This window comes from Stegostoma tigrinum, chromosome 41 (assembly GCF_030684315.1).
Source record: "Stegostoma tigrinum isolate sSteTig4 chromosome 41, sSteTig4.hap1, whole genome shotgun sequence".
In the NCBI taxonomy this organism is placed as follows: domain Eukaryota; kingdom Metazoa; phylum Chordata; class Chondrichthyes; order Orectolobiformes; family Stegostomatidae; genus Stegostoma; species Stegostoma tigrinum.
Genome location: NC_081394.1, coordinates 5,599,626 through 5,618,430, shown reverse-complemented (window position 1 = coordinate 5,618,430; position 18,805 = coordinate 5,599,626). Strand labels below are relative to the sequence as shown.

Genomic DNA, 18,805 nt, shown 5'->3' with positions numbered 1-18,805 from the left:
AACTGGGTGATGGAAGGGGTTAACAGTGTGAGAAACTGCACTCCCTCCCCAGGAACATGGTTCTTCTGTCTCCAGAGCATGGTGTGCAGAAGGCAGGAATCACAGCATGCCCCAATCAGCCTTTGCAAAGCCCAGTGCACTGAGCTTGAAAGTGTGTGCCAATCGGCCGAGGATCCTGTGAGGATTGTTCCCACAGGTGGGTGTAAGCAGCTGAGAATGATCCTACTCAAGGAAAGCACGGAAAACTTCCATCCTACCCTTTTCGTGATCCCCCTCGTGATCAGTTTGACCCGGAGCTCAGTCCTGCCTCGAATGTATTTCTCTGAGGCCCGAGATAGTCTCTGAACATTGAATGGTCGATTGGTGTTGCTTTCACGGGCCTGTTCAAGTAAAGCACAGAACCTTGTGACAACAAGCCTGAGACAAAGATGCTGGCCAGGGAACATAGTGGAATGTTGAAATGGCCATTGGCACAATGTTTGGGCCCACGTCTTGTGGACGGTACAGCAAAATGCCACCACTCGTCATATATTTCCCTCCCGTCCCTTGTCAAAATTCTGCAGGAACCTTGCGGGACATGCTGGTCCGCTCCTCCTCCACTCACGTCTCCTCCTCACACTATGCGGCATCTTCCCATCAATCACAGAAGTTTTGGGGTCCTTGGCGGACGGGTTGTGCTGCCCTGTACCTACGAAGGGAATGCCCCTGTCTCTAATTTACTGGCACTGAGGAATGCCCAAGAGTGAAGTTGTCCACGAGTTTGTCAATGGAACCGATTCCGTTCTGTTTACATTCTCCCCCCTCGCTATCCAAGTGATCTGTGGATCAACTGAGGGAGGGCGCGGTGGTGGGGGGAGGGTCAGATGAAACATTGAAAAGGGGGTTCGACCGAGACTGCGGGGCGGATCTAAAAAGGGGGATAAATAATGGTCCCTCAAGATGTATTTGGCGAACGGCAAGAAAACAGTCATTTTAGTCACTGCGTGACTTCCGTGTCTCCATGTCCCAGCCCTTCTCATGGGCTGTATCTGTCAGTCACCGCCAGGGGGTTGGACCGGATGATCTACTCGATCAGGAAGGGAATCTGTTGAAAAGGAGCTCACTGTATTTTTGTTCTTGCTGTAGGGGCACGGCTCCCAGAAACTACTCCCGTTGGTGAATGCTGTTACAGGTTAGTGCTGTGACTACTAGAACTTTTCACAAGTAATCCAAGGCTGGGGGTGGGGGCATCAGGAATTCCCCGTGCTTTAGGGTGCTGTGTGAACTGCAAATTGAGGGAGTGGGCACACCACAGACTGTGATCATGAAAGAGAGCTGAAACGGAGGCGCAGAATTAGATTAATACCTGGGATGTGAAAATTGGTACCTGGGCGATGAGCAACAGTCGGTGACACTGGGATGGCAGAGCCTGGTCCCGTGGAACTGGGCTGGACCCCTGAGCAGAAAGAGTAAGCTTTAGCGACAGCCCTGGGATCAAATAGAACGGGGACTAGCGGAGAGTGAATGGAGATTAGGGTGTGGATCCTGGCAGAAGGTGACAGTACTGGGAGAAGGAGGGAAGCAAGGATCCACAGAATAAACCTGTTCAAAAATCAATCGAATCAGGCAGCAAGAACAGAACCAGTGTGTCTGACTTTGAGTGGGATTGTGTGCACATTAATCAAAATGTTCATCTCTCTCTGTGACACGTGAGAGGTTTTTGTTTGACAGGGAGATTGGTGACACTTCCTACTTTTGGAATTCTTGGTGAGTGCCCACTTCATTGCTCAGTGACCCTGGAGGAGGCCTATGTGAGGCAGATGGACTGAATAGCCTGTTTCTGTGTTGTTGCCACAATGTAAGGATGAAACCACCAGTTTCCTATTCTAGCTCACCATTGCTGCCCAGTGAAGCCCCTGGTGGAATGTTTAAATGCTGAGGACAGGGCTGGGTATAGATGTGATGCCTCTTGTAGTTGAGTAGCCATACTCCTACAGCAAGGAAACAGTCCCTTTGGCCCAACCCTTCAATGCCGACCAAGTTTCCCAAATGACCTAGTTCAGCCTGCCTGCTGTCACATGCGGGGAACCTGTTACAACTGCCTTCCAGCATCTGCAGTTCCCATTATCTCTGGGGCTGTCCTTACCTGCTTGGCTGGTAGATCCAGAATTGTTCCACCATTCTCACATTCTGATCACTCAGTCTGAACTATCATCCTTTCTCCTCCAGCGCTCCATACACCTAACACCCCTCGCCGTACTATGGCATAAATGCTACCCCCCTCCACAGTTCACTTCAGCTCTAATGAAGAATCATTTTGGTTTTAAACACTAGCTTGTTTACTCTCCTACGAAACTGCCTGACCCGCTGAGATCTCCAGTATTTGTTGTTTTCAGTACAGATTCCAGCACCTGCAGTAATTTGCTCCTTAATTAACATCCTCCCATTCCCCACCGCCCAAATGCCCCCTCCAACTCATTACAATATAAAGACTCACCTTCCACCTCCTCTGCTGTCCCAGTTCCCATCAGACATATAAACCAGTGGTTCATGTATTAAACAGGGTTCAGACAGATAAACCCAGAGTCTGGTTCATGTATTAAAGCAGGAGATCGCAACCAGCCCAGCTTGTCCCCTCCCCCCACTGCATCCCAAAACCAGCCCAGCTCATCCCCACCTCCCTAACCTGTTCTTCCTCTCACCTTTCCCCTCCTCCCACCTCAGGCTGCACCTCCATTTCCTACCTACTAACCTCATTCCGCCTCCTTGAGCTGTCCGTCCTCCCCGGACTGACCTATCTGTACTCCTCCCCACCTATACTCTCCTCTCCCCCTATTTTCTCCTCTATCCATCTTTGGTCTGCCACCCCTCTCTCCCTATTTATTTCAGAATGCTCTCCCCATCCCCCTCTCTGATGAAGGGTCTAGGCCCGAAACGTCAGCTTTTGTGCTCCTAATAATGCAATCCTGTATTTTGGAGTGAGTATTTTCACAAATACGGTGTTGCAGACTCCTGCAAAATCTAGATCAGGACCAAAAGAGATCAGAGATTGTAGGAACTACAGATGCTGGAGAATCTGAGATAACAAGGTGTAGAGCTGGATGGCAGGCCAAGCATTAGGATTATTCCAAGGCTCAACATTGTGGGCCGAAGGTCCTGTACTGTGCTGTACTTTTCTATGTTCTAAGCAGCATCAGAGGAACAGGAAGGTTGACGTTTCGGGCCGAGACCCTTCAGAAATTCTTCAGCCATTTCTGAAGAAGGGTCTAGGCCCGAAACATCTGCCTTGCTGATGCTGCTGGGCCTGCTGTGTCTCTCCAGCTCTACACCTTGTTATCTCTGAAAGAGATCACCCGTTTTTAATCAGGGCCGTTTCAGAATAAATATTGAGTTCATGTCTCCAGTGAAAACAACAGCCGTACATCTTCCAGGTCGCAGCCAAGGGATTTTTCTCATTCCCTTGAAGAACAGACAGGGCTTCAGGTGAATGTTTCATCCAAGTAACAGAATGCCCAACATAACAGCGATCGGTCCCTTTGTCCCCTCTGATAGTAGCATTCACTCAGCACAGCACTGGGAGTGTTACCCTGCATTATGGGGCTATTGTCTCTGCAATGGGAACCAGAAGTGGGAGTGCTACCTATTGAGCCACTTCAGGACCTTAAAGTCGTCACTGAGCACTGGATCGATGCTGTCCTGAACTGAATTGCAGGACTGGTCAACATCTATTGGAAATTTCAAGGTAGAGATTTTTTGTGACTCATTGCAAATTATATGACATGGGAATCAAGCATGTTAAAGGGGTTGAGATAGACGATCAGACATGATTTTATGAAACACGGAACAAGCTTGTGGAATCAAATACCCTCCTCCTGCTCCAATACATTCTTAAAGTGTATGTTCCCAGCCCAGGATGGACAGTCTGATATCCTCACTCTATGTCAGCATATTACTTCCAAAGTAATGAAATACTCAGTTCAAGGTCAAATCTGAAAATGACTTTAATTCAGTCAATATCCTGGAGAAAGAGGTGAGTGAAGGAGTGGAGCAGAACTGAATCAAAGAAAGTTCCTAAAAAAAAGTCAGACAGAGCAAGATTCCATGTGGGTGCCCTGGGCTCACACCTTTGGTTTGGGGCAGGTGAGTGCGTGAAAGGAGATGTTGTTTAATGTCAGAATAAGTTCAGGCAGGCAGAGTGAATTGGTGATAGAGACTGGAGGGAGGCTGACAGTCAAAGAGTTTTGGGGTGTAATATAATTAAATTTGTGAAAAAAAAAACAAATGTTACTTTACAGTTGTAGTCGTGGTAATTGGAGGTCCCACACTCCCTTCTCCAAAGACCCAAACTCCCAACCAGCAGGAATACTGACTGGATGGTCATTCCCAGCCTCATCCTGAGAGTCCCGCAATCACTGATTCCAGTCTTCAGCCAATTCGTTTCACTTCAACTCATATGAGGGTCTTACTGCCTGTAGGCAGCAGCTTGTCTCTTCATGCAGTGACTAGCAGAGTCATTAAACATCAGACTGTAGACCCATTAATATCAGCACCAGCTTCTCTTTAATCACTGAAGAAAAATGCAAATATCTAACTCTAACATATTCTCAAACCTATATCCATATCAGCTTCCCTTTAACTACACCTTGGAGGCAGCAGTACATGTAGAAAAGGAACTACTATACAGATATATTTGGACAGATGTACTTTCAGTCTGTACACCATTCAGAGTTTGATTTCTGCCTATGAAACAGTGGCTGGTAATAATGTAGTTCCTGGTTAGAGACAAAATAGCTGCATCCTGTCCTGAAGGGGTGTAATACCCGGAATGTAGACTTCTTCTGCTTTCCTCCAGTCTGGTTTGCTGTGTTCTTCCAGCCTCCTGTTTCCATATAATGTAGTTCCTGGCTTTGCCCATTAGGTCCTGCTGCAGACGGAATTTCTGAAGCCACTTTCCATATTCCTCACTGTGGGAGTGCCATCACTGTAAGGACAGCAGTGTGGCAAAGCAAGATGGGCAATAAATGGAGTTCTGACAGCATCACCCACACTGAGAACAAGTTAACAAATTAAGAAACTTCCTGATGTGTCCATTTACTCAATGAACGTTCATAAGTTATTACCTCTCAGGTACCAATCAATGGTTTACACAATTAAAGGTCATCCTGTACAACACTGACACTTGAGTTTGGACACAGTCTGTAACAGTAAAAATGAGATCTGAAGCTGAGGATGAAATACTTGGGACAGTCTTTTCAGTAAATGGGTAGCACTTCCAGTGGGGGATTCCCTCCTGAGATGATGCAGCTCAGAAGGATTTGTAGAAAGGAGGACGTATTTTTGGATCCCAATACCGTGCTCAGACTTCCCAGCAGGAATCACTCGGTGCCCACAATAGTGGGCTGATTTCCCCCTCCCTGACCCAAACTCAGTGCAGTAGAAACTCAGTTAGTACTGGACAGCCCTGTTCCCCAGAAGGGTTTGTTCTCCATCCTGATGCTCAGGTGTTGTTGGCACAAGGCTCCGTGCTTTAGCTGAAGAGGTCACCACTGTCAAGGATCACCATTTGATTTTTCAATATGATCCATCTTTTGTCAATATTGTTACCTATGAGAGAGAAACCAGCAGTGCACAGGCTGCATTAATTAAACCCAATACTTTGGGTACATATGTAAAGGAGATGTTCAGGAGCACGGACCCATTAAATGAGACCCACCATCGTGGGACCAATGATAGCTGGAAAATGGGTGACAGAGCTCTACAGTGATGGAGCACAGAGTGTAGAGGAGAGGAGGCTTATGGGGAGGCAGCGGGCAAGAGCTGGACTCTCCACAAGAGCTGCGCTGACCGACAGAGGGAGGGCCAGAGGATGGTGTGAGACAACCCTGCAGTAGTTCTTCCTCCCACTTTGAGGGGTGTATGCGGGGATAGGTAATCACCACAGAAATGTGGATATTTTGTGGAACAAGCTGGGCTTCCCACTGATTGAATCCTGAAGAACTGAGGGAAGAGAACAAAGAGAAACAGGAGAGATAGAGGGACACAGCGGGAGAGAAACACACACAAAAAGGTTTAGATTGGGAATTACAGATCTTCAGCGCACAGTAGCTGAAGGCGCAGCCACCAGTGGGGCAGTAATGGAAATCTCAGTGATATTGGAGCACAGAGAATCTGAGGGCTGTATGGCTGAAGGTGCTTACAGATACAGAGGACTGAGGCCATGGAGAGATTTGAAAATGGATGTGAATGTTCAAATCTGTCCATCTCAGTCTGAAAGAGATTTAAATGATGTAGCACCCACAGCCACATGGAGGAGAAAGTTACAATCAGCTGGATGTGGTGAGACAGGGACGCAATCTGGCCCGTACAATAAGATGTCGAGGCAGAATCTGGTAATTTTGCCTAATGATCAATTAGACCGTGGCTAATCTGAAATCCTTTAGCCCCTGCCTTTTCCCTAAAACCCTTGATTCCCTTATTGATTAAAAAATGTCTCTCTCAGCCTGATATGATTAGATTAGATTAGATTCCCTACAGTGTGGAAATAGGCCCCTTGGCCCCACAAGTCATTGGGGTCATTTAAGAGACTGCTGGACATGCATATGGTCACAGAAATTTGAGGGTGCATACATGAGGATCAATTGTCGGCACAACATTTTGGGCTGAAGGGCCTGTTCTGTGCTGTACTGTTCTATGTTCTATGTTCTATGTTCTAAGTCCACACTGCCCCTTGAAGCATCCACCCAGACCCACACACCCCTGGACACTACAGGGCAATTTAGCATGGCTGATCCAGCTAGCCTGCACATGTTTGGACTGTGGGAGGAAACCCACGCAGACACGGGGAGAACGTGCAGATGCTACACAGACAGTCACCCGAGGCTGGAATTGAACCCGGGTCCCTGGTGCTATGAGGTTACGGCGCTAACCACTGAGCCACTGTGCTGCCCCCACTGGATACTGCATGACCCAGCCTTGACATCACTCTGCGACAAAGAATTCCAGAGTTGCTACCCTCTGAGAGAAGAAATTCCTCCCAATCTCTGTCTTAGAAGACACCTCACAATATTCAGTTTCAACAAAATCACTTCTCCTTCTGAACTCCAGTGAGTATTGGCCCATTCATTGCAAGACTGTACACACTGGGGCCACTGTCTGTGTGGAGTTTGCACATTCTCCCCACGTCTATGTAAGTTTCCACCCAGTGCTCCAGTTTTCTTCCACAGTCCAAAGATGTGCAGGCTAGGTGAATTGGCCATGCTAATTTGTGCACAGTGTCCAGGGATGTGTAAGTTAGATGTGCTGGCCATGGGAAACACAGGGCTTCAGGAAAAGCAGAGGTGGGGTAGTCCTGGGTGGGATGCTCTTCAGACAGTCAGTGTGGACTTGTTGGGCTGAATGGCCTGTTTGCACACTGTAGGGATTCTATGATTCTTCTCTATTCTTCCAAATTGGACAGATTTTATTCATCATCCATCACCGTTATTGCCCAAACCACTGAACAGCTTATCCCTGTTTGCAGCCTTGATATCCTCCTCGCAGTTTACTTTCCCACTGGGTTTGTATCATCAACAAACTGAGACATTTCAGTCACTGATATAGACTGTGAGCCATTGATGTCCCAGCACTGATCCTTGCAGCACCAGGAACATCCTGACAATCTCTGGGACCTGATTAAGTTGTGGGAAGTTTGGGAAAAAATTGTGGGCCCCTGGCCAAAATATTCATTTAATCTAGAACCGCGAGTGAGGTGCCGGAGGATTAGGGGTGGCCAGTGTTGTGTCCTTATTGAAGAAAGGCTGTAAGGAGAAGCCTGGGTACTATGGGCCAGTGAGTCTGACATCAGTGGTGAGTGAAGTTGTTGGAGGTGATTCTGTAGGAAAGGATTTACATGCATTTGGAGCAATGAGGACTGATTAAGGATATTCAGCATGGTTTTGTGGGATGGAAATTGTGTCTCACAAATTTGATCAAGTTTTTTTAAGGAAATAACCAAAAAGATCGATGAAGGCAGAGCGGTAGGCATTGTTTTCATCGACTTTAGTAAAACCTTTAATAAGGTTCCGCATGGTACACTAATTATTAAAGTTAGGTCACGTGGGATTCAGGATGAGTTTACCAGTGGGATACAAAATTGTCTCGAAGGTAGAAGGCAAAAGGTAGTGGTGGAAAGCTGTTTTTCAGACTGGAGGCCTGTGACCAGTGGTGTTCTACAGGGATTGGTATTGGGTGCATATTTCATATAGACAATTTGGATGAGGATATAGGAGGCAATGGTTAGTAAGTTTGCAGATTATACCAAGGTTAGTGGCAGAGCACACAGTGAAGAAGGTTATTTAAGATTACAAGAAGATCATGATCAATTGGATCAATGGGCTGAGGAGTGGCAGATGGAGTTTGTACATTGAAGTTTGCTTCACATGTAGACATTGTGGTTGAGAAAGAATTTTGAATGCTTGCTTCATTAATTATATAAATGATTTAGGTGAGAATATAGAAGGCATGATTAAATTCCCTACATTGTGGAAACAGGCCCTTTGGCCCAATAAGCCAACACTGTCTCTTGTAGCATCCCACCCAGACCCATCCCTCTATAACCCACACACCCCTGAACACTATGGGCAATTTAGCATAGCCAGTCCACCTAGCCTGCACATCTTTGGACAGTGGGAGGAAACTGGAGGAAACCCATGTAGACACGGGGAGAATGTGCAAACTCCACACAGACAGTTGCCTGAGGCTACAATTGAACCCAGGTCCCTGGTGCTGTGAGGCTGTAGTGCTAATGACTGAGCCACCGTACTGCCCCGCATGGGCAGTAAGTTTGTGGATGACACCAAAATTGGCAACATAGAGGGCAGTGAAAAAGGTTATCTAAGATTGCAAAGACATCTTGATAAATTGGGTCAATGGGCTGAGGAATGGCAGATGGAGTTTAATTTGGACAAAAGCAAAATATAACATTTTCGTAAAACAAACAAGGACAGGAATTAATTGTACAATTACACAATTAATTGTAGGGCCCTGGCTAGTATTGTAGAACAGAGACACCGAGGGATTCGGGTACATAATTCTTTGAAGTTTGCAACAGGGGGATAGAGTGGTTAACAAGGCATTTAACATACATGTCTTCATCTGTCAGACCTTTGATCGATTTATTGCGATGTATACTGAAGTACAAGGAAAAGCTTTGTTTATGCGCGGGACAGGCTGATCATAGTAAGAAAGGATGTACAGATCGAAAACGACCTAGATAGAAGCATATAGTTTACACTGCACAGGGTGTACACCAGGCAAGATCAACGTTTGCAACATCAGCATTATTTGAGGCTAGCGAGTCCGTTCATCAGACTGATAATGGCTGAGAAGAAGTTGTTCGTGAATCTGCTTGTGCATGTGTTCAGGCTTCTGTATCTTCTGCCAATCATTACTGGGATGCCATGAGTCTTTGATGACGTTGGCTGCCTTTCCGCAGTAGCGAGAGGTGTAAATGGAATCTAAGGATGGAATTATTTCAGAGATAGTAGGAACTGCAGATGCTGGAGAATCTGAGATAACAAGGTGTAGAGCTGGATGAACACAGCAGGCCAAGCAGCATCAGAGGAGCAGGAAGGCTGACATTTCGGGCCTGGACCCTTCTTCAGAAATGGCCTGAGATGTCAGTCTTCCTGCTCCTCTGATGCTGCCTGGCCTGCTGTGTTCATCCAGCTCCACACCTTGTTATGTCTGTGGATGGAACGTTGGCTTCCGTGATGGTCTGGGCTGCGGACACCATGTTCTGTAGTTTCTTACAGTCCTGGGCAGAGCAGTTGCCGTACCAGACCATTATGGACCCGGACAGTATGTTTTCCACGGAGTATCTGATGAGGGTCATTATGGGGTCATGCCAATTTCCTGAGCCCCCTGTCCTCATTGACATTGTCCTCAAAGAGGCATTGTTGTGGCTTTTTGACTGTCGCATCTAGATGGCAAAAAACCCCAAAAGAATTGCAGATGCTGTAAATCAGGGACGAAACAGAAGTTGCTGTAAACATTCAGCAGGTTTGGCAGCTTGTGTGGGGGGGAAATAAAGTCAGATTTATTGTAGACAGCGATTCTTTCCGCTGTACCTGTTGTGGCTTCCTGTACATTTGGGAAACCAAACGGAGGCTTGGGGACCGCTTTGCAGAACACCTCCGCTCGGTTCGCAATAAACAACTGCACCTCCCAGTCGCAAACCATTTCCACTCCCCCTCCCATTCCTTAGATGACATGTCCATCCTGGGCCTCCTGCAGTGCCACAATGATGCCACCCGAAGGTCGCAGGAACAGCAACTCCTATTCCGCTTGGGAACCCTGCAGCCCAATGGTATCAATGTGGACTTCACAAGCTTCAAAATCTCCCCTCCCACCAAAATCTCCCCTCCCACCACTGCATCCCAAAGCCAGCCCAGCTCATCCCCGCCTCCCTAACCTGTCCTTCCTCTAACCTCTCCCCTCCTCACACCTCAAGCCGCACCTCCATCTCCTACCTACTAACCTCATCCCACCCCCTTGACCTGTCCGTCCTCCCCGGACTGACCTGTCCCCTCCCTACCTCCCCACCTATACTCTCCTCTCCACCTATCTTCTCCTGTATCCATCTTCGGACCGCCTCCCCCTCTCTCCCTATTTATTTCAGAATTCTCTTCCCAATCTCCCTTTTCTGATGAAGGGTCTAGGCCCGAAACGTCAGCTTTTGTGCTCCTGAGGTGCTGCTTGGCCTGCTGTGTTCATCCAGCTCCACACTTTGTTTTCTCGGATTCTCCAGCATCTGCAGTTCCCATTATCTCTGTGTTATCTCTGACTCCAGCATCGGCAGTTCTTACTATCTCCCATATTGTATCCGGATCGTTCTTATTTCGACTCACCCATATTGTACAGAGTAAAACGAGATGGGTCACCCCTGTACACCCCCATCCCCCGGCTTTTCCGGGAGTCCCCGCTCGGATCGTTGTCTCACTCCAATCCCTTCAGGGGAGGGGCAGCTTTGAGGCAAAGATCCCTCACTCCCCGGGTTTTCTCTGCAGGCAGACAGCATGAGAGATTTCCAACTTCCCGGCCTCAGGCTCTGGAAGGCTGCGGGCAAACTGTTGCCGGCCGAGGAAGTGGATGTTCAGAAGCTGCAGGTACCGACTTGCCTCCCCCTACCCCACCACACAGGGAGGGGTGGGGAGAGAATTCGGGGAGAACGTCCGCAGCGGTGAATCTGTTGGGAAAGGGGTTCACTGTGTTTTCTTGTTGCAGGGACAGTACTCGCTGAAACTACTCCTGCTGCTGCTAAATGTTACTGCTGCTGTTCCAGGTCAGTGCTGGGACATTTAAATGGTGTGAGGGGAATCAGGAATTTATCCTGCTTTAAGGTGTAAACTGCAGGTGGAGCCATTGAGGGAGTGGGTACAGTCGGTTCACATCCCACACCATGATCATGAGACAGAGCCATAAGGAAGGCACTTAGTATATTCAGATTAACCCCTGGGATGGGAACAGTGGCGTCTGGGCACTGAGCAACACTGTGACGCAGGGTTGACAGAGTAGGCCCTGAGCACTGGGATTAGATTAGATTAGATTCCCAACAGTGTGGAAACAGGCCCTTTGGCCCAACAAGTCCACACCGCCCCTTGAAGCATCCGACCCAGACCCATCCCCCTATAACCCACACTCCCTGAACACTACGGGCAATTTAGCACGGCCCATCCACCTAGCCTGCACATCTTTGGACAGTGGGAGGAAACCGGAGCATCCGGAGGAAACCCACGCAGACAAGGGAAGAACGTGCAAAGTCCACACAGACAACCAACCGAGGCTGGAATTGAACCCTGGCACTGTGAGGCTGCAGTGCTAACCGCTGAGCCACCGTGATCAGGAATCCAGGAAAGTCCTGGAATCAAATGGAGATGGGAATTGTCTCAGAGTGGGAGTGGGGACTAGGCCCTGGGTCATCAGTGAAATTCTGAGTGCACACAACCTGTCCCCAACTCTCTGCACATTCTCAGTTGCACTTCCACTTCCACCCTCAACCCCACCGGTTTCTAAGTTGATATTTCCGTGTTTTGCTCCTAACTCTACCTCCCATCGCACATCTTCCCTCCCTCCTATCCCAGTGTGTGCAAATGGAAGACTTGATTCAAAGTGCTGGCCACCTGCTCAGTCCTGACAAATATCCAGCACAAGCTTTCAGTTGAGGTTCCTGCATAGCTCAGCTTTAATCTTCCCACAGAAATGAAAGCACTGAGTTACTGATCAGTGCTCCTGATAAACTCAGCATCAGTGTGACCATGAGAAGCTTGAGATGGAATGTATTAGCAGGGAGGTTGTATCTGTGGATGAATGCTTTAACTCTTTTCCAGGTGACTTGCCTGTCCCGGTTTCTGGGTTCACTGGGGATCAGGTTATGCTGCCCTGTACCTACAAGGGGAATGTCCCAGTCTCAGACTTATGGGTGATATGGAGGACACTCGAGGACGAAGTGTTATGTGAATTTTTCAACGGAAATGAAGATTTGAGAAAACAAGAACCACGGTTCCGAAACGGGACAAACCTGTTCAAAGATCAGCTGCAACATGGCAACTGGTCAGTTCTGATCTCTGACCTTGGAGAGTCAGACCAAGATGAGTACCAGTGTTGGATTCAAATAGAACGGGTGTGCATTTTTCTTTGGAGCATTCTGGTTTTGTCTATCTCTTTGTAAGAGGTGAGAGCTATCTCCTTAAGATATTCAGTATCGAAACAAATCTCTTCGTCTGTGTTTGTGCAGGGGTTACGGCATTCTTACACAGTCTAAATTATATATTCACAGAAAAATCTGGAAGTAGAAAATTGGTCCCTAGTAAGTGACCATGATGCTGTTAGATTGTTGTAAATCCCTGACTGGCCCTTTTAGGGAAGAAAACCTGCTGTCCTTTCTTGGTTTGGTCCACATGTGACTCCAGTCCCACATTCACCTAGGGGGCAGTTAGCTGACTTGCCAAACCTCATTAGAGGGCAGTGGGTTTCTATCTCCCGATTACAAAGAGGAACAGGAATAAACGTGAACAGATCACTGGCTGTGACCCAGGGATTGAATCAGGAAATAACAAACACGCGATCAGCCCAGACAACTCTGCATGGACCTGCCACTAACATCTCGGGTCTGGTGTCTGTATGTTGGCAGTGCCACACGCACAGGATTCCCTGTACACCCCGAACTGAACTGCCACAACTGCTTCTGATCACACCAGTGGGATACAGTCAGGTAGGAGAAGTGATAGGTCTTCTCAACGTTAACTCGAAACCCCCCATGAGTCTGTGTCAACCTCGAGTCAAACATGGGCCTGGAAAGCTCCTGCTGATTCTCACCTCCTGCTCCCCGCTAGGTGATGAATGTGTGCCCCACAATGTTCACCATCTCTTGGAGGAAGCACTGAGGGTCACGGAGACACTGAATCTACTGAGTGGCTCTTCCCTGTCCATCCCCAAGGGTCACTCAGTAATAAACCCCACTGTGTGAGCTGGCTGAGCTCTGAAGGACGGAATTACCAAACTGGGTGTTGGAAGGGGTTATCGGTGTGAGAACCTGCATTTCCTCCCCAGAAACATGGCTCTTCTATCTCTAGAGGTTAGTCTGCAGAAGGTGGGACGCACAGCACCTCCCAAGCAGCCTTTACAAGACCCAGTGCACTGAGCTTGAAAGTGTATCCCGTCGGCCCAGGATTCCATGAGGATTGTCCCCACAGGGGGATGTAATCTGCTGGGAATGATCCTGCTCAGGGAAACCCTGGAAAACTTCCATTCTACCCATCAAAGTTAAAGCAATCCTGTTGGAATCTTCATTCCTAATCCTGTTCCTGATCAGTTTTACCTGAGCCTCGTTCCTCCCTGGATGTGCTTCCCTAAAGCACCATAGAGTCTGTAAACAGTTCTGCAGTTTGTTTCACACACTGTACTCAATACTCAATGTTTTCTTTAGAGCGAGCTCCTACAGTTGGACCGAACACACCTGTAAATCTGTGTCTAAAATATTGCATGTGTTTTCAGCTTAGATTTGATCATGCTGGATAGACAGGGAGCGACATTGGAAAGTTTGAAATGCTGTGATATTTTGCCAAAGAATGACTCTGAGAGTGAGTGGTGTGGGTTACCATTACCTAGAACTGATCCTTAAACACCCTTAATTGTTACCTCTGTTTCTGTGACCCTCCTTCATGTCCGTCGGATACACAACTTTGAGGATTCCGGCTTCCCTCTAGCACTAGTGTTTCAGGAATTCTGTATGGAGAATCTTAGTGCAATTTTACCAGACCCCTCCTATGGGAAAACTGATGGGATTGGGAGCGATGCTGGTTGAAATCAGTGGAGAGTAATATTGATCCGGGTGTAACCTGCCCTTCCAACCAGTCCCGGGGATGAAGGGCATTTTCTCATCTTGTTGAGATTTCGTATTTCCATGTGTTGCTCTGTGCTGGTTCCAGTTCACAAAATCTGTCATGTACACTTCACTGCACTGTCATTAGAAACATTACAACCCTGAGCTTTAATCTTCCCACAGCCATAAGTTAAAGATCAGAGGCTGTTTTACATTTTAAAGTCAGTTTATTCTAGAAAAATCTGGAAATAGAGATTTGGTCCCAAAAGTGTTTATGAAGCTGTTGTAAAACTCGAGCTGGTTCACTCATGTCTCTTAAGGGAAGGAAACCTGTCGTCCTTACATGGTCTGGTCTATGTGACTCCAGTCCCACATTAACCTGGAGGACATTTGACTGCCCTCTTTAATTGTCTGAGCACATCAATCAGTTTTTATCAAATCCCTACACAGAAAAATCTACAATAAAATGGAATGGATTATTGGCTATGAGCCAGGCGTCAAATGATGCAATGAACACCCAGCCCCGCTGACCCTGCAAACTGCCCCTCACTAACACCTAGGAACTGGGGTCCAACTTGGGAGACAGTGGGACATAGTCACGCTGACAGAAATAATGCAACATCCTGAACTCCCCTATCACCATCCCTGGGTATGTCCTGTCCCATTAGAAGGACAGGCCCACCAGAGGTGAGGGCACAGTGATAGTCTGGAGGAGGCAGTCCTGCAATCAAGGTAGTGGAGTACGATATTGACCAGGGTGTCAAACATGTTGTCATCAATTCTGTAGGATCTTCAACAGAAAAATCTATTTGAAAATTAAAGTAATTTCAGGAAATGTTTGGATTGAATGAAAGGAAACAGCATCTGGTCAGTAGCCAGCTACCCCTGTTGAAAAGCATGCATTGATTGTGTTGTGAGGCAGTGTGTGTGTGTACAAGGAGGTGTGGGGTGGTCTTGTGTGCATGTGTGATTATTTGGATCTAACCTCCCACATTCCTCCACGACTAGAATGAACCAGGAATCTGGTTGTGCTGGGGCTGGTTGCGAAACACTAGGTGCTGAAGATCTCTGTTTTGACCGTGTGTCCCAGTCTATTCCTGGCTTTATTCTGTCTCTAGGTCCTGGATTCTCCACTAGAGCAAAAGTTGGATTGGGAATCGGAATTGCTACCATTATTGTTGTCTTCATTGCAATTGGGGTTTATGTCGTTCTAAAACAAAACAGATGGTGAGTTGTGGAATATTCCACAATTTCCATTATAACTCTTTCATCTTTGTATAACACTGTGTAAAATGTTGCTGAGCTCTGTCCCTGTCCATTCCTTGAGCTGTGAGGATGCTTCAATCCAGTCTGTCATTGAGCAGCATCTTCCAGTCACTTCCAGCTTGTCATCCTCTTGTTGCTGAACAGTCCCCGTGGACTGGAAAGGAGCAAATATTATCCCACTGGAGAACCAGAGGATGGGGTTTGGATTGGGAATTTCTGGAGGAATTCAAAAGTGGGTAGTGCTACAGGATGAGGGCTCAACGGTAATAGATTGAAGATTAGTTAAAGGACAAGGAGAGCCGGAACAAATGGGTCACTTTCAGTTATCAGGATGTTACTAGTGCTGCAAGGATCAGTGCTGGGATCTCAGTGACTCTCAGTCTATATCAGCGACTGAGATGGGGGCATAGAGTGGAATTGTCTCAGCTTGCTGACGATACAGAGCTCAGTGGGAAAGCAAACTATGAGGAGGATACAGAGGCTGTAAACAGGGATAAACTGGTTCAAGTTTATACTTTGTGTGGTTGAGGGTGCGATAGAGTTAAATCTATTTAACAATGAGATGTAGAGATTTGAACATTCCCATCCTCAGCTGTACAGCCCTCAGATCTCTGTGCTCCTGTATCCCTGAGATTTTCATTGTTCCCCTGTTAGTGGCTGTGCCTTCAGCTGCCTGGCTCTGAGGCTCAGCAATTTACAACCTAAACCTGCTTTGTCTGTGTCTCTCCCCTCTAGGTCTTCTCCTGCACGTGCAGGACTTTTTCTTGGACTTTTGACACTAAGTTATTGCTCAAACCTCCCCCATTATCCCAGGCATCGAGGGTTCAGACACTGATTTTATTTGAATTATCAATTGACATGAGTATGCTGTTACAAAATATAGTGAAGAGTTGTATAGTGTTGCCAATCACAGAGAATTAACCAAAAACATAGAATATAAAGGCAGAAGAATAAAGAAATAAAGCAGAAGTATTCAACTTTACTGTCCTCCTTGTTAAGTGCTCCACCAAGGGCCATGGACCAGGTGGACAGCTACATGTCCGGTACACTGTGCCACCTTGGGAACCATCTCACCCCCGCTGGTGTCCAGGCCACTGTGGGTCCTGTACCAATACAGCCAGCGACCCAAACTCCACTCCACGGCTGCCATGAGTCTGTTTCATGCCCAGCATGCTGATGTAGCCTTCGCTGTCTCCATGATTCTGTCAGGAACCCAGACTCGCCTCCAACACAGCAGCGACAAGTCACCTTGAGAAACTACTCCCCAGTAAGGTGGGTGTTGTATAGTGGGTCTGTACTCCTGATCAGCACCTTTACCACATGTCCAAAGTGTTGGTTTGTTTTAACCTGGAACCTGCTGTTTTCTCTCTCCTAGGGATTGTTGTCAAAACCAACACTCCAGTGATCAAAATGAAGCCTCAAAATGTGCCCCCGTGACAAAGGTGAATCTTTCAGGTGAGGCACAGAGCCCTGAGCATCAGGATGGCGCGGCTGGAGAACAAAGCCTTCTGCTGAAGGGGGCTGTGCGTCACTAACTGAGTTTCTACTGCACTGAGCCTGGGTCAGTCCGTGGGGATCGAGTGATTCCTCAGTGGAAAGTCTGAGCACAGGATTTGGATCAATAATCACTTCCCACTTTGCACAGACAGTTCTGAGCAGCGTAATCTCAGGATGGAGCATCACATTGGAAGTGTTTTCCCAGAAAACTGTTCAAATATTTCATCCTGTGTATTCAATTGTTACTGTAACAGACTGTGTCCAAACCCAGTGAGAGGGTCATGCAGGACCATCATTAAAGGTGTAACCCATTGCTCACTGCCTGAGAGCTAACAACTTCTAAACTATCATTGATGAGTGAATGGGAATGTCAGATGGTTTGTGATTAGATTCCCTACAGTGTAGAAACAGGCCCTTCAGCCCAACAAGTCCATGCTGCCCCTTGAAGCATCCCACACACCCCTGAACACTACGGGCAATTTAGCACGGCCGGTCCACCTAGCCTGCACATCTTTGGACTGTGGGAGGAAACCGGAGCACCCGGAGGAAACCCACACAGACACAGGGAGAACGTGCAAACTCCACACAGTTGCCCGAGGCTGGAATCGAACCCAGGTCCCTGGTGCAGTGCTAACCACTGAGCCACTCTGCCGCCCTAGTGAATTCATGAACTTGTTCTCAGTGTGTGTAATGCTGCCAGGGTCCCATTTATTGCTCATGTTGACTTGATGCACTGCAGTCCCTGGTGTTCCCACAGTGGGGAATGTGAAGAGGCTCCAGAACTCCCTCTGCAGCAGCATCTACTGGGCAAAGCCAGGTACTACATCATTGAGAGCAACTGCTTTACATCCAGAAATCTGACTTTGGGTGGCTTACAGATTGAAACTACATCTGAACAACATGTATCTCCTGTATATTTAATTCCAGATTTAATATAAATTGTATGTCTATAATAAACTGTAAATATTTAATCTCCATGAGTTCACTGATCAGTCCATCTGGCCTGTTCGGCTGTAGCCTCCTGTAAGACTTGAATCCCTATGGTGTGAAAACAGAACTTTTGGCCCAACAAGTCCACACTGACCTCAGACATCCCCCCCAAGATCCATCCTCCTATAACCCACCTAACCTACACATCCCTAGTCAATTTCGGTAATTTAGCATGGTCAATCCACCTAGCCTGCTCATCCTAGGACTGTGGGAGGAAACCGGAGCACCTGGAGGAAACCCACAAGGACACAGGATGAATGTGTAAACTCTACACAGACAGTTTCCCAACTGGTGGAATTGAATCCCAGGTTCCTGGCGCTAACCACTGCTGCCTCACAGTGCCAGGGGCCCAGGTTCGGTTCCAGCCTTGGACAACTGTCTGTGTGGAGTTCACACATTTTGTTCCTCCCCCTGTCTGTGTGGGTGTTTTTATCCTAGCTATTCGTACTGATTGTACAGGTATATCTTGTAAATTTAAACAAGATTTTTTCCATTTAAAGTATTTGCTCCAAGAGCATGTAGTCATCATTTTCAAAAGAATGATAGACTTGTAAGCATTCAATATATGGATATTTTAGAGTTGGATATTTCATTCCTGTATTTTTATCTTGGATATTTATTTTTCTACCTGTTTTTGCTCCAAGCTGTGATTAAAGAGAAGCTGGCACTAATGTGATTGGGTCCACAGTCTGATGTTTAATGTCTCTGCTGGTC

The 18,805-nt window shown here is 47.3% G+C and overlaps 1 long non-coding RNA gene across 1 annotated transcript; it reads left to right on the top strand.

Moving 5' to 3' along the window:
• The first annotated feature begins 925 nt into the window (after window positions 1-925).
• LOC125448413 (uncharacterized) lies at window positions 926-18,751 on the top strand. Its single transcript, XR_007246712.2, has 5 exons — window positions 926-1,171; window positions 11,242-11,299; window positions 12,345-12,688; window positions 15,457-15,565; window positions 16,980-18,751. It is a non-coding gene; the product is annotated as an uncharacterized LOC125448413 (long non-coding RNA).
• Window positions 18,752-18,805: the final 54 nt, after the last annotated feature.